Raw genomic sequence first — 17837 nt, forward strand, 5'->3', positions numbered from 1 at the left:
GCGTAAGGCAGATCAGCTTTTTGTTTGTTTTGGTCCGCCAAGAAGGGATTTCCGGCGACCAAGCAGACTATGGGTAGGTGGGTGGTCGAGGCCATCTCACTAGCCTACGAGTCCTCTGGCCTCCCGTCACCTATGGGGGTCAGAGCGCACTCGACCAGGAGTATGGCGGCCTCCAAGGCTTTCAACTTGGGTGTGGCCTTGCAGGACATTTGTGCTGCGGCGGGCTGGTCCTCTCTGCACACTTTTGTCCGCTTTTACAACCTAGACCTGGCATCTACCCCAGGTTCCCAAGTTCTCTCTTCGTGATGTGCTCGCAAGATACACACACAGGCAGGGACTTGGTAGTATGGCGCAGTGGGTATTCTCGTTCCCAAAGCGATCTCGACGCAGCTTGAGTTCCTGAAGGGGAACGTCTCTAGGTTACGTATGTAACCATGGTTCCCCGAGGGAACGAGACGCTGTGTCTCTTTGCCATACTCCCTGCATCCCTCCAGGCGCTACTTCATCGAAGATAACTTGTGCGCTGCCGGATGCGCTTTTATACTTCCTGGCGCTCGCGTCACCCCGCTCGTGACGTCTCGCTGCTCCATTGGACTGGTTTTACGCGTGCTTCAGAACACGGTCACGTAGGGCGTTCCCAAAGCGATCCCGACGCAACGTCTCGTTCCCTTGGGGAACCATAGTTACATATGTAACATAGAGACGTTTTATTTATGACTTTGAAAAATTTGTGAGTGAACATGTATCAGCATAACTGCCAATGTAGAACATTATAAGGTAGCATTTCAGATGCCGCCTCAAGAAAGTATGCGCCTATGTAGACGATAGACAGGCAGCTCACTGTTTTGGAACAGAGCCACTGTCATATTAGAAAGCAGACTGCCACAGTACAAACTACAGAATCTCAGGTAGAGTGTGAAGTGTGAGGAAGAGTCCACTGTTGCACCCTGACATATGCGAAACCACCCACGTCGACACATCTGAGCTTGCTGTCACAAAGATAGGTGCTCAAAGCCTGAGAGGCAGAGGGGCAGAGAAAGAAGGAAATAAATAACAGGTTATGGTTTCACATTGCCTGCATGGGTAAAGCGATAGCTGGGTCCTACCAGAAGTGTAGGCCTACTGAACTCAGTAGAAAATGCATTGAAAAATCATTATAATCATTTTATACCGGAAATCATTATAATAATTTCCAATATAAGCTTTTATGAAGTAAAATAAAAAAACTACTCACCCATTATTTGAAAAAAGACATGTCTGTCAGGCTTGAGGCAAGTTCCAGACGCAGTGACAGCCACATAAACAGCACTTAATTAAACCTGACTGAGTCCAGATTTAAGCTGTTTATATAGTCACAGTTTGGTGTGAAAGAGGCCTAAGAGAACTCTGTTTGTCCTTTTAAAATTAAAAAATTACTGAGTGCACCTTTAAGAAAACAGAAAATAAACATGAGAGACAGAGAGTAAGAGAAACCCAGTCTTAGACCCCCAGAAACTGAGGAGAGTGGGCTTCAGCAGATGATTGCCTGTGTGTGGGAATCTGAGGCACCACACTACCACAAATATTAAAACAAACGCGCTCTAACCGACCAGAGAAGAACATCTTAGAAACGGGACAACAGCTCTGAGACCGATTAGCACAGCAGTTACACTCGCGCTCATGCTAATTACACTCCTACCATTAAACTCCATCCAGAGGAGGGTAATCATTCAGGAGGAGGGATGTGGTGGGTGAGGTGAGCCATGAGCAGTGGGGTTCAAATGAGCTGGTCATCAGATGACAAGAACATGTAGTTCCTCAGCATTGTCTGGAACTTGACATGTTGGTCCTGAAACCTTTCAGAATTTGGTCTCCTTTTTACTGCAAGACTTTATCGATACAGTCAGAAATGTGAAGTTAGCAAACATATTGTGAGTTTGTGACCGTGCTTTACTTAAAGGTGCATTAGGTGTTCATTAGTCTTCAGAAACCTTTTTTGTTATGCTGGTTGAAAGTCTCTTCACTTCCCGATAGCAATCATTCAGTTAGGTGGTCTAAATGTATTAATCTGTATTTATATATTCTGTGGAAGGCATAGGACCAAGAAATGTTTGTCCAATCAAAATGTTTGGTCCGAGCATTTTAATTGGCTTTCCTACCTGCCTGTCAACATAAGTATTTGCATATCTCCGTGCACCCTGTTCACACAGACAGGATATGACATCAGTGCGTTCACGCACGCTGTGCAGACAGAGCGAGAATGGCAGACAAACATCAACAACCCGATCTTCATTCCTGGTATTGTAGTACTATTACTAACTGTATTATAAAGTTTTCTCACCGGTGAATGACACATGATGTAGCCCAGCAGTTCCCAATTCCAGTCCTCGCGCCCACTCTGCATATTTTGCATGTCTCTCTTAGTCAATACACCCGATTCAGATAACCAGCTCGTTAGAAGTGAGCTACGTGCATGAATATATATACATAATATACCTCTGTAAATAAATACTATTTAAATTCACGTCTCGCACACTTTAATGCCCTTTGTATGGAACATATGTGACCCTGGACCACAAAACCAGTCATAAGGGTCAATTGATTTCCATTGATGTATGGTTTGTTAGGAAAGGAAACTATTTGGCCGAGATACAACTATTTGAAAATCTGTGCAAAAAAATCTAAATACTGAGAAAATCGCCTTTAAAGTTGTCCAAATTAGGTTCTTAGCAATGCATATTGCTAATCAAAAATTAAGTTTTGATATATTTACGGTAGGAAATTTACAAAATATCTTCATGGAACATGATCTTTACTTAATATCCTAATGATTTTAGAAGAAAAATCGATCATTTTGACCCATACAGTGTTTTTTTGGCTATTGCTAAAAATATACTCAAGCGACTTAAGACTGGTTTTGTGGTCCTGGGTCATAGATATGCTCGCTTCGAACTGGGATCATGGCGGAATATCTGGTGATGTCCACTTCCCAGGGCACTTACGGTCAAATATAACAAACGCCGCACGTGATAAGAGATACATATGAAATGTGCAGAGCAGGAGGGCGCGAGGACTGGACTTGGGAACCGCTGATGTAGTCTATTGTAATGTTGTCTCTGATATTCTGGTCTGTGAGCGTAGATGCGTTCAGGGGGCGTGGCTTTGGATGACGATTGCAGGGAGGGTGGGGCGTTATAGGGTTAGATCTCTGCCACAGTTCTGCGCATGAAAGATCATATTTTGAGTGCACAAAAATGCATTTTGCACGTACACGATCTGAGTTTTGTGGAGAAAATATTCGTTTCGCAAAGAAAAAAGTATTCGAGCACACTAAAATCAATTTAGCATTTAAAATAAGTTTGTGGATGTGTGCAGACCTTCTTTTTTGTTTCACTAGCTTGCTCCCTTGTTGCCTGCCCTCAGTGCTCTCTAAATGCAGACGGCTGGCTTGCTCAACACAACCCAGCGTTACAATATGCCATAATTCCAGCCAATCAGAGATGAGGCTGCTAAATTCTGATTGGCTGACTTGACAACCAATCACAACATTCCTTGCATTGCTGATGACAGCAAAAGAGGGAAAATACAGTGCATGCATAATTAATATGCAAGTTGATATTCTGATTATATTTTTTCCCAGCCCATTTTACCAATTCCAAACAACATCAATCTTAATAACTACTATGAATCTTGTATTTAATCACTTATAGCCTATATATTATTGTTCATGAAGGCTGGAAGTGAATAACGCCTTATATTCAGGTGTGCATAATTATTAAGCAGGTTATCTTCTACAGATAAAATCTCGAGATGAACTAAAAAATGAACTCCCAAAACTTACTGCCAGATTCTGGAAGATAAATTCTTCAAACAGTGATACAAGAGGATGTGGTGCTGGTCCTTTAAGAGTCACTCTCAACTTGTCTGTCTATAAAGCCTATATAAAAATAAAATCAGTAAAAAATAATTTTGCTGTCCAATAGTTATGCATTAACTTTGCAATTTCTAGTATTGTATTAGTTTTTAATATTTCTCATGGGCATTTAATAATTTTAATTAATAAATAGTTAAATTTCTTTTTTGGCTAATTTTATCTGTAAAAGAAAACCTGCTTAATAATTATGCACACCTGAATAAAAGACATTTTTCACTTCCAGCATTCATGAATAATTATATATCATTTATAAATGATTAAATACAAGATTAATAGTAGTTATTAAGATTGATGTCGTTTGGAATAGGTAAAATGTGCTTGGAAAAAAATATGATCAGAATATCAACTTTATTTGATAGCACTGTATTTTTCCTCTTCTGCTGTCGAGGTAATGCAAGGAATGTTGTGATTGGTTGTCAAGGCAACCAATCAGAATTTAGCAGCATCGGCACTGATTGGTTGGAATTATGGCATATTGTAACGCTGGGTTGTGTTGAGCAAGCGAGCCGTTGGCATTTAGAGAGCACTGAGGGTGGGCATCAAGGGAGCAAGCTAGTGAAACGTTGCACGCACAAAAGAGAAGGTCTGCACACATCCAAAAACTTATTTTAAATGCAAAATTGATTTTCGTGCACTAGAATCATCTGCACTTACTTTCTTCTTTGTGAGACGAACATTTTCTCCACAAAACTCAGTTCGCGCGAGTGCAAAACGCACTTTTGTGCGGTCAAAATATGATAATTTGCGCACAGAATTGTGGCAGAGATGTAATCCCATAGTACATTGCTTTCAGCGCTATCAGACTAAAGTTAGCATTTTACAGGCTCTCCTACTGCACCTTTAACATGTATTCTTATGCTATCTTTGCAGTAACAACTCCAGTACTCAAGGGGGCGGTATAGTTAATTAATTACAGTTAAATGTAATTTCAAACAATGTATTTTTATTCAAGCAGCCAGTTATCCACCTTATTTTTCAAAGCAAAAGTAAGCTATTTCCTGTGATTCATTTTGATCTATTTGCCATTATAGGTAAATAGCTAGAATGAAAACAAAGTGCAGTAAATGTTAAAACGTATTTGTGCTACAGACCAGTGTATAATAGTGTGACAACAAATACCAAATTGCAATATCAAGCAGCATAACAGACTATTTTTGTGCAGCTAAAATAACTAAAAGCAGCTGACACTAGAAGCAAATTGAAGGTAAAAATGGCTGCATCAGTTCTTATGGTAAAAATAAGCTGGATAAACATCCCAGCTGTTTAACTAACTTTATCTAGCTTGCTCAGTTTTTGTAATTGGAGTAGTTGACCTATATGAGAGAAAACACTGACTGGAGAAGAAGACAGTTAATGTTCGAGTTTGCAATTTTTGTGTCAGCAATGACAATGCAATGCATGCACAGAGTTGCATTAAAAATTTGCATTTTGACACATTTTGAATGAAACAACATATGAAATCAAGCATGCATAGGTAGAAGCACCAACATATGTGTTTAGAGTACATATTAGGCCTATGACAACAGCAAAGTTTGGGGTTTGCACAACTTTTGACCAATGAGTTTCCATGACTTGCAGCCATTCGTGACTATTTTAAAAATTATTTTATAGAGATTGCCCTCGCAAAGAGCAATTTCTAGCTGATGAAATATCATCTGTTTTTACTTTTTTTCAGATGTTATTCTTGGCCTGAAATAACCATTTTAAAATTGTATAACACTTCCAAGCTTTCCATGACAGTGAAAAATAACAGCCTTAAGTGAAATAATATTACCATTTAAATAAGTAACAATTAAATAAAATAAATGCATAGTTTGTGGCAAAATTAAGCTTAAGTCGGTAGTAGTTTAATTTAGGCTAAAGTGTTTCCCCCCCCACTGATGTCCCAATTAGTTAAAAACAACAGCAACTATTAAGACATAATGAATAGGACACTACATATAATTCAAAGCATTAAGTGGTGTATTCTGCTTTGATATCAAAATGCCTCCACTTCAGATTAGATTGTAATATGGGAAAGGACAGCCTTACTGATGGAATTCCAGAGTCCATTAAAGCAGAACCGATGGGAGGAACGGACCAGACATTAAACGATCCGAATCCAGAATGGAGAGACCATATCAGCCACATCTGTTAAGAGCATTATTAGATTAGAACAATATGGTGGAAGAGGCATACCGGCAAAGAGCAGATCAATCAATACAGGTGATTTTTTCCCCCCCAAGCAAGTGCTCGGACATGCGGTAATACATCTGCTCTCTCTTTTCCAGCTTTCTTTCTCAGCTTCCATTCCTCCACTCGCTTTCTCAGACAGATCCATCCAGCCGCTCCGCCCACCTCCGCACTTTCTCCAAGTGAGCGGGGCTGGCTCTCATATAGAGAGAAACATGAGAAGCTATCTGTGTTATCATTGCTATTGAGTGTATTTCAGCCACTGTCAGGGTAATCTAGATTGATTCGGCCCTGATTTATGGCCAGTGTTTATCAAATGCTGCCTGGAGAAATAACTATCACCACATGGATTTGTGTCTTTTAAGCCATGTTGAAGATTTGACTTTAACATAACCTTAAAGACACTCTTAACGCCTCTGCAGTGCTTTTTTATTGGATCATCCAAATTACTGGAATCATGTAGCACCCATAACCTCACAAAGTTACTAATGGTAGAGTGTGTTTTTATATAAACTATGGTACTTATTATTGCCATATCCATAAACAATGGTATTAATATGGAACTCGGGGGTATTTCAAAGTATACCATGAGACTATGTCCAATAACCATAGCACTATCATAGTACATGATACCCCCCCCACCCAAAAAAAAGGTTCGTTTTGACCAGTTATCTCCTTCTGGGCCCAAAGAGCATCAGCACCAGACTTTCTCCGTTGGCAGCCAATCAAAAATAGTGTTTTCCAGCAAAATACGTTTTTCTCCAAGTAACATAAATTGCCAATATTTTATTGTTAGCAGATGTATTAAAAAAAAAACTATTACCAATGTTTTACCAGTTCCCAATTAGTTTGTTTGTTTGTTTGTTTATTTATTTATATTTTTTTATAGAAGTTTCTTATGTTCTCCAATGCTGCATTAATTTGGAATAAATAATGGAATTAGACTTAATAATGGCAAAATAAAAGCACATGATAGATAGATAGATAGATAGATAGATAGATAGATAGATAGATAGATAGATAGATAGATAGATAGATAGATAGATAGATAGATAGATAAAAATAATGCATAAATGTTTTAAAAAGGTTTTGCTGCTTAATATTTTTGTGGATATCATGATTTTCCAGGATCAAGATTTTCGCTCAAAACAAAGTTAAAAAGAATAGTACTTATTTGAACTATAAATCTTTTGTAACATACTGTAAACGACTTTACTGTCACTTTTTGGTTAATGCATTGGATCTTTTTTTTTTTAAGTGAATTATTTTTGTTTTTTTGAAAGTTATTTTATATTAATATATATTTTTATTTTTCCCTTTATGCCTTTGACGTGCATGATGAATGGAAATGCTAATGTATATGTATCTCAAGGTGTTATAGAGCTCTTTGGGAAACACCGTGGTACTTTTAAATATTTTTGGTGGTGTATAACTTAATATAATGAGATGAAAACCATAAAATACCCTAGTAGTTTTGGGTGTGGAAATCATCTAACTTCACAAGAAATTGATAATTTGAATCAATCTGTTTATGAAAACCATTGTAGAGTCTCTCGAATAGAGTATACCATAAATAAAACCCCAAAACAACATTTGATTAGATGGCAAGTGCAGGAGCTGATTTATGGGAATGAAGAGGTAGAAAGCGAGAGGGGGGAGATACAGAAAAAAGCGAGAGGAAGTGAGGTGGGGAGTAATTTGATTGAATGTTTTATGCCGACTTGATAAAGCCAATGTCTCCCGGCAGAGGTCAACAGCTGCAAAATTGCCCTCCATGGCCTTGTGCTTCTAACCCCTCTAAAACAAGAGCAATGCTGAAGCCGGAAAGTTAAATTGGTATTTAATGAGAAAGCACATCGGCTGATCACTTCAGCCACCCAAGAGTTTATGAAGTAACCACTGGTCCGCTTAATTAAAGAACTATCAGCCCACTTAGATTTAGAAGAGTTGCAAAATTATCATAGGCTCTGGCTTGGAAACTGAAGTGCATTTTTCCAAGCCGTTCCAGAAAGTAGCAGTGGATGATACATCAGCATCAACCGAGAGAGAGAGAGAGAGAGAGAGAGAGAGAGAGAGAGAAAGAGAGGAGGGCAATGAACAGCAAAAAAATTAGCAGGGAGGTAGTGTGTTTGTGTACTCTGCAGGGTGAGCTGGAGATTGCAGTGTGTTTAGGTGACATTAGGATGGTGTTGTGTATCACAGTCACGACGGCGGTACCAGGAGTGAGACAGTCTAACAGTCTCTTCATCACTTCTGTGCACGGTAGTGTGGCTCACATCGCTGAGATACAATCTTGTTTCTTTAATCCATTACAGGCTCACATTACCCACACAACACAAATACATCTCAGTTTGCCATGGCCTGCTGCTTGGATATAAAAGTGCCTCATTTGATCAGCTCATTATTTTCTCCTAAGATCCCTCTCGCTCACATTTTTTCAGCTTCCCGTGCGCCTACTAGCCCAAAACTCACACAGCACTAGAGGGACTATTATGCTTGAAGATATCTGTAGTTCGTTGGTTAAAAAAAAAAAAAAAAAAACCTTGGATTATATACTACTTCATTAAAAAAAAAAGTCAATATGTGTTTATAAAGGTTAAAGGTGAAGTGTGTATTTTTGCACCTCTAGTAGAACCAATTGGAATTGCAAAAATAATGCCTACAGCAGTGTTGTTTCTCGTTAACTAAAGCTAAAACTATTAAAAAGGGAAGAACTAGAAACTTAGAAATGTTTCCCTGGGAATTAACTGAAATAAAATAAGTAACTAGTTACTAAAAAAAAAATTATTAAAACTAATATACTGTATATAACACACTGTATGTATATAAGTCCAAACTGAATATATAAAAATAGCTAATTCAATATATGAATTAATACTATTGTATATAATACTGGAATACTGGCCATAAAATAAATAAAATACAAATTAAATAAAAAATTTTAACAAAGAAATAATAATAATGACAATGAAATATGACACCTCTACATTAATAACACCAGGTTTGGCAGGAAGGATTATTAATGAAAACAATACTTAATTTGTGCATTTTCCTCTCACCAGTGTTATTTTAGTATCATCAATATACAATCATAGTTTTTGTTAATATTTTGAGTTAAATGTTATTTTTATATTTTATGTTTTCATTTTAATTTTAGTTTCATTTAAATTTTTCAAAACAGCATTTTAGTAATTTTGTTGTTTTTGTCATTTTTTATTAGTTTTTTTTTTAATGTCTGTATAGTTTTAGTTAATTTAATACTTTAACTTGAACTAAAGTATTAAAATGAGAAAATTAGACATCTAGCTAAATTTGATTTATATATTGATATATATATATATATACAGTACATATATACATTTTATTTTATTTCAAGTAAAACTTTTTAAGGTTTTAATTTTAGCTAACGATAATAACCTTGCCTCACACAAAGCTATCATATGCTTCAGAAGCATTCAAATTATATAAACTAATTTTATGGTGCTTATTTATCCACTTTAAATTTTGGCAGGACAAATCACCATCCATGTTCATGGAAATCAAAGGCTCAGACATTCTGCATGATATTTCACTTTTTTTTTTTTGTTTGTTACATGTTAATGCAGAAAATTAGAATGACATTAGGTTTAGCAAAGGGTGCTAAAAATGTCAAAAGAAACCTTTAAGATATTTACCTGTAACGGCGAAACATCATCAACCACTGGACAACAAGACGGCCTGAACCTGTTCTTTCATCTCATCTCCTTGTTGTTTACCTTCCTGTTGTTAAATGTCGGCTCCTGTTCCTGTTTTAGACATAAAATGATAACATGAAGGGTGTACATGAGTGCTGAACTGAGAGTCAGGACACTGATATGCTTCTCTTGATGGATGGCTAAATCAAAGAACAGTCTTCTCCCAAAAGGAGGAAGTGAGGAGCAAAGGCAATGATACAATATTGCTATATATTCTTCAAGGGATGGATTAGTCCATAATATTACATATAATATGATATTATAATATGATTTTATAAGTGGCTAATTGTATAGTGGCACAATCTCGCTAGCAATAATCTTTTCATAATTACATTTTTTCTCTCGCATTTATCTCACTCTAAGGTCTCATGGATGTTTTCTCTCATTACAATTAAAGCATTTACTTAATGCCGTGGAGGATTTAGTTTTTGTTTAATTAACCAAACCACCTTTGTTCTTGCTGGAGGCAAAGAGAAAATGCATATCAAACAATAAATCACGATACAACGAATGCATGTTACAAGAGTGGATGTGGGTTGACAGTTTGCGCCCCTCATTAAAATCGCTGTACTTTTAAATTATTCATACACTCCTGTTTTGTTATAACTGTTGATCCATAGCAATTGAAAATCACCAACCAGTCAGTGGATTCGCGCATGATCTGTTTATTAAAAAGGAGTTTGCTCGACTTGTGTTTCTGAAGGTATAATACAATTCCGGAGTTCCCGAAGCAGAAAACCCAAATAAATCAAATTCATTAACTCTGTAATTGATTTCATTATTTTTCATGCTCATAACAGAGAGATTTTTTTAAGGTTTGCAGGAAGGGATGGAGGCAGAGCACATAAACAGTTTGGCCAGGGGGAAAGTGTGTTTTTATATAAACTATGGTACTTATTATTGCCATATCCATAAACAATGGTATTAATATGGCACTCGGGGGTATTTCAAAGTATACCATGAGACTATGTCCAATAACCATAGCACTATCCATAGCACTAAGTTGAAAGTTGTCTTCTATGAGCTGTGAGCCGTCGGCAACCCCTTCATCAGACCAGCAATAGTGCTGCACTGGATTAGAGAATCAAAATTCAACCAAAAATGGAAAAAGCAAGAAAAATAAGACTATAACTGCATATTAACAGAAATTGTAGTAAAAAAACGGACTGGTCAGAACACTGTGGTGAAACAAGATTAAGGACAATTTTTTTGTCTTGTTTTTTAAATAAAATATCTAAACATTCTTAAATCAAGATATATTTACATAAGGTATAAAGGCTTGTTTTCTGAGAAAGTTATTAAAATGAAGTGACTTCATGCTTAAATCAAGAACAAATATTTGCCAATGTGGTAAGAAACATAATCTCTTTTGTCTTTGAATTCAGTTTCTTTTTCTGACCTCACTGGCAGATACATGTTTTAAGTATAAACTGACTTAATTTTCATATATTTGTTTAGAAAACAAGACTTAATACTAGTGCTGGGCAACGAGTAATCGCAATTAATCACATCCAAAATAAAAGTTGTTGTGTACATATATGTGTGTGTGTGTATACTGTGTATATTTATTATGTATATATACAGTAAATACACACACATGCATGTATATATTCAAGAAAAATGTTATGTATATATTAAATATATTTATATATAATATAAATTATATTACTATAAATACATACATGTAAATACATGTAAATATTTTCAAAATACATACTATATGTGTGTGTCTTTATAGACATAATAAATATACACAGTACACACACATATTATATAAACAAAAACTTTCATTTTGGATGTGATTAATCGCGATTAATCGTTGCTCAGCACAACTTAATATACCTTAAGTCATTTTGCATCTCAAGTAAGTATCTTGATTTAAGAATGTTTAGATATTTGTACTGGAGAACAAGACAAAAATACGGCGTAAGAAAATCTTTTTTTGTGAGAGACTGTCTATACTGACCTTTATCTGAACATTTGCAGCAGTGTGTATTGAGTGTATGTTTGTTTCCTGTTTCTGTCAATTCAGATTGTGATCAGTTGTGGAGGTGTGAGCCCAAATTCACCGACTGCAGGCCCATTCCCATGAGCACACACTACAGATTACTAGCCACTTTTCACATAGCTCTGCTGGTCAGACAATCCCACTCTCCTGAGACACACTGAAAAACAGTGTTCCCTCTCGGCTTGCTTTTCAGTAACATTCAGTGTGTTTACTGAACTGCTGTTCTTACTGTCTAATGTCCTTAAGATGAAATTTGAAGGCTTGTTGACTTTTGAACAGCAGAGCATTGACTGTGTCATTTTTTGTTATTTATTAATTTATTATTTATTTTCTGGTAAATGAAAAGAGTTGAGAAGAGCCACAAACATAGTCCTTCCCAAACTGCTGAAATTAAAATATGTAAAATTGAACATGAAATTTGTAATCACTTGAAATCAGGCTGGTGTGAGTATAGTAAGTTTATTTCCCAAAAGTTTAATTTAATTAGGAGTAAAACTAAATTACTGAGGAAAAACACATTTATATATAAAATAGTTTTACTATATACACAGATGATTTGAATGATTTTGAAAGTCTCTTACAAGTACTGCACTTATTTGATTAAAACTTAATGGTAAAACCACTAATAATATATCGCATTATTAATATTGTGAAATATTATTACAATATAAAATAGATGTTTTCTATTTTAGTGCATTTTAAAATGCTATTTATTCCTGTTATGGCAAAGCTGAATTTCCAAAGTCTTCAGTGTCACGTGATCCTTCAGAAATCATTCAAATATGCAGATTTGATGCTCAAGAAACATTTCCTATTAGTATCATCACAGTTTTAAAACGGTTGTGCTGCTTAATATTTTCATGGAACCGATGATCATTTGGTGATCATCTGGGATTTTGACAGACAATTTGAGGGTTCTTGGTATGGAAGACTGGTTTTAAACAAAGAAAAGGATTAGAGCAGAGGCCTTTTGTTGGTGTTTAATAGCAGCCCTGTAGCACAATATCAAAAAGTGCAATCTGCAATAGCTGCAACTGCCTGGCCAGCTATGGTAATTCAATAACAAATGCTTTTGAAACAATGATAAACTCATGCCACTGTGTTGATTTTGTCTGAATTCATTGAAAACAAGGCTTTGCTGTCGTACTGCTTTACTGACTGCAGGCTGCAACTCTAAACGCTGGCCTGATGAGCGTGACGGTATCAGATAATAGTATCCACCAAGAATGAATTACACGGCATAAAAGGTTTCCTTAACCGTATAAAATGAGCATACAATGCAATTTTATTTCAACTAGCAGTCCTGAACATCGTAATGGAGCTTTAAGTTCTCTGGTATGTCTGAATGCTTTGGTTTGCATGCTACAAAATCAACCCTCTACACAAGTGGATTCTAACAAAAGATGTATTATTCTTGCTTTAGGTGCTTCAATGCATGAACCACAGCAGAAATCCAAGGAGATCTAAAAAGTTGCTGACATGGGAAATATACTCTTAACTTATAGTGTACACAGAACAATGTAACCATATTCAGATGCAAGGTTGTGCATGTTTTTGCATGCTGCGCTGGCTCTCCAGAGCATTTATTTACTTCAGAAGCAAAGAAAAACATGCCATTGCCATATATTTGCCAGAGAGAAAAACACTAATTTAAAGTGATAGTTCACCCAAAAATCCAAATTCTGTCATCATTCACTCACCCTCAAGTTGTTTCAAATATGTATGATTTTCTCTCTTCTGTTGAGCACAAAAGAAGATATTTTGACATATGTTGGTAACTAAACAGTTGACGGTAGCCATTGACTTCCATTGTATAGGAGAAAAAAATACAGTGGAAGTCAGTGGCTACCGTCAACTGTACAGGTTTGGATCAAGACAGAATTTTTATTTTTGGGTGAAGTTTACTCATTTGAAATGATTGATTTGATTGTGGAGCACAAGGAAAACAAGCAAATTAGGTAACCTAAATGAATCAGTGCAATCAGCAAGATTTTCATAGAATTTAAAAGACACCCCTGACATAATGAGATTGACTAATTATCTGAGCTAGGTATTAATATAGACCAATCAATTAAAACAGATCAAAAAGCTCTTCAGGGAGAAAACTTTACAATGACCTAAATGAAAACACTGAAATGAGTAGGAAGGGGTGCTGCAGAAATGAATATACATATATGAAAAGTAATCAATTGAACTGCTTTTCCAACTGCTGCTGATTGATTGGGATCAACCAGAGAGGCTGCAGTGACTGTGAGATGTTGTTCTATCTACTGAGGGATGTTTGCTGTGATGAATTGTGGGTAAATATTTAGGATCACCCTTACTTTGGGTGTCCCTACTCGGTTTCTTTCTACTTTTTTTTTTTTTTTACACTTTCTCTCCGTCTTTACACTCCTACACTGAATGATAAATGGTCACTTCCATGCTCCCCCCTGGCATGCCATTATTGATCTTTTAAAGAGCCAGTCAAATGCTCCATTGATAAGCTGGCTAGACTTTAGATAAAGGTTCTCTAAAACTTTACTAGAACTTAATCGGTGTTGGGGAAAGCATTATTTGAGTATTTTTAATTTAAATATTTAACATTGTTACTTATCATAAAAGGGATCTAATGGTTTTATATTAATACTTATTACATGCTAAGACACTTTTGCATTACATTTTCTCTAATATACACTCTCCACTATGCTTGGTTTTCAGACTGAAAGTGCTATATTTATTAAACTTTTGCTTTGGACAAGTGTTTATTCTCTGATCATATCTACCACAGCTGAGGTAACGCCCAAATTCTGCTATTTTGTAGATTACATATAACAAATACACAGGATTCCACAGAAACCTCAGATTTATTTATGGTGCTGCGTTTTCGAAAACATAAATCTTTACCTGCGCTGAGAGGATATAATGAAGAGAACAATGCTCACACCTCCTTCACTTTAAATATATACCAAACCGTTGATGGTAGCCATTGACATTCCACTGAATCCTCCCTACTGCTCAAAGTAATTATAAAAAGTTTTTGGCTTAAATCTCACGTTGTGAGTGTTCTTGCACAAAACAAAGTAACAACATCTCACCAAAGCTTCAAAGTTGTACACCAACAACTATGCAAACACGTAACAACTAGCACACATGCTATTGTCTGGGGCAGGCGAAAACAATCTCCAGATGCCAAAAAGGGCACCGCTTCACACAGAGTTTCCAGCTTTATCCACACGCCCTCCCTCCAGCAGCCAATCAGAGCAAGTCAGTAGTTGATGACAATTAGGACCAGGTGATCTTCATTAAGCTTTGCATGGAGTAGAGAGAAGAGAGAGAGAGCGAGAGAGAAAACAAAACACAACACTGCCAAAAGACAAACTATCAACATAGCAGCAATATTAAATACTGCCCAAATATAACACCAAAAAAAACAATAAAAATAATTACGCCTTGGGACGTAACACCCATATACAACTGAATGGTCAATGGCTACCATTAACCGTTTGGTTACCAACATTCTTCAAAAGAAACATGTTTGGAAAAACTTAAGGGTGAGTAAATTATGACAGTATTTTCATTTTTGGGTGGATTATTGCTTTAATTCTTTTTGCTGATATTGTGTGTGTTAAGTGGCTCAAAGGCATATACTGTAAGCACACTTACACAAATAACCTATATATGAAAAACCAAGCAGGGAAGTATTGATTTCTCACCATAATGCTAAAGCAGCAACATAAGACTTGAGGGACTGATTCAAGGAATCCCCCAGTTTCACAGCACATACCCTTAAAGTAGTGATCGATCATCGATCTGCACATACCAATGCTACCTCACCTAAGGTTTGACCATCATGCTTTTCACAAACGCCAGGTTCTCTCAGTCAAGACTTTGATAGGGGTTCCCTCATGACCCATGCAGTTAAACATCCAGAAGAATGTTCAGAGGAATATGTCTCATCCTGACCTACTTTTGAGGATGAGTTCCTCTTAATGTGGCACTATATACTTTTTAAAATATTTTTTTATGATTTATTTTTATCATTATTTAATTATTAAATAAAACCTGAACTGTTTATGTCTGTATTTTGTCGTTAACCCCTGCACTTTCATGGGATTCTTTTTAAATCATATTTTGTCAATTACTTGTTTTTTTTTTTATTTTGGTACGGTCAATTATTCTATCATCAATTTTTTTTTGTCTCTGAGACCAATGTAGTCTAATCCTGGATGAAATAAAGTAGTTAAAGGTAATTTACTTTGAAATATCTGTTACGGTCCACTCCAGAACATAACCTGGATAGAAATCAGCCCCAAAATACTTCAGAAACAAGATCCTGAGGTCTGAGGTAGGATATTGGGCTATTCTAGTCTCAAAAACGTTCAGTCCATCACGCAACATCGTGTGGAGGCTGATTGAAGGCAAGATTGGGCCTGAAACCAAACACAGTGTTTTTTCCTTCATTTCTTTGAAAAGAAAAGCTGCATCAAAAGCACATTGGAGTAAAAAATCTATTCCCTGTGTCACAAAGAGAGATTTTAATGAGCTGGCCGACTGCTCGCTCGCTCTCTCTCTCTCTCTCTCTCTCTCTCTCTCTCTCGCTCTCTCACACACACACACACACACACAGCCACTCTTGAACTGAGATAAACTGTGTCAATCTGGCACGAGAAATCACAGGGAATTTATTCTGTGCCGATTTTTGAAGTTGTGCATCTCTATTTCATATGCACGCCATGGATTCCATTCTGAATACCAGTGGCAGCTCTTAAGACTAAGAACACCATAAATCTGTTCCAAAACCTAGTGACCATTCTTTCATGGAATGTCAAAAGTGACCAATTTTTGTACGCTCTATATAGGCAGCATCAGCACGCACCACACAGAGCTCTGAATAGGGAAACATGATTTACAATGAATTCAAATACTATTTGATATTAGCATGTTACTAATCAAGTCTAATGATATCATAATGCCTTATATTTATTTATGTTTTTTAAATATGCCTCTTATGCTTGCCAAGGCTACATTTATTTAATGAAAAAAGATACAAATATTATATATCATTTTTAACAGTAATATTGTGAAATATTATTACAATTTTAAATAACTGTATTCTATTTTAATATATGTTAAAATGTAATTAATTCCGTGGATGGTATGCTGAATTTTGAGCAGCCATCACTCCAGTCTTCAATGTCACATGATCCGTCAGAAATCATTCTAATATACTGTTTTAGTGCTCAAGAAACATTTCTTCTTATTATCAATGTTGAAAACAGTTGTGCTGCTTAATATTCATTCTTTGATGAATAGAACATTATACATATCTTTACTGTCACTTTTGATCAATTTAATGCATCCTTAGATGCTTAGCTAAATAAAAGTATATGTAGAATCATCCACACCAAATAAAAATAGGAGTGTAGCATTGTTTTATGGTACACAATTGGCTGCGTATTGGGTGTGCGCAGTTATAATGAGGACGGATGGCAGTGCTGAGAGAAGTATTTTGTTCTTACTCAGTGTCTGTAACTAATGATTAAAAAATACCTTTGCTGATCTTAGGTCAGCAGATGGATGCTACAGGGTGACAAAGGCAATAAATCAGAGTCTGTCATGTATTTATCAGATTTATGGTCCATTTGATTCCTCCATCTGTAAAAATGGAGGGCTTGTTCGACTTGTAACCCTGTAACACTCTTTCACCCTACATAAATACACTGGTGGCCAAAAGTTTGGAATAATATTGATTTTTAAATGTTTTTGGAAGAAGTCTCTTATGCTCACTAAGTCTGAATTTACAGTATTTGATCAAAAATAGAGTAAAAACTAATTTTTTTCAGCAAGATTCATTTTTAACGAGCCGAAAATAATGCACGGCACACCTCTGTTTATCAGTTTGCACTGGCTACCAAAAGCTGCTCGTTTAAAATTGAAGGCATTAATGTTTGCCTACAAAACCACCACTGGCTCTGCACCCCTTTACCTAAATTCATTACTTCAGAGTTATGTGCCCTCTAGAAGCTTG

Source organism: Sinocyclocheilus grahami, unplaced genomic scaffold (assembly GCF_001515645.1).
Source record: "Sinocyclocheilus grahami isolate Dianchi unplaced genomic scaffold, SAMN03320097.WGS_v1.1 scaffold67.1, whole genome shotgun sequence".
Classification (NCBI taxonomy): domain Eukaryota; kingdom Metazoa; phylum Chordata; class Actinopteri; order Cypriniformes; family Cyprinidae; genus Sinocyclocheilus; species Sinocyclocheilus grahami.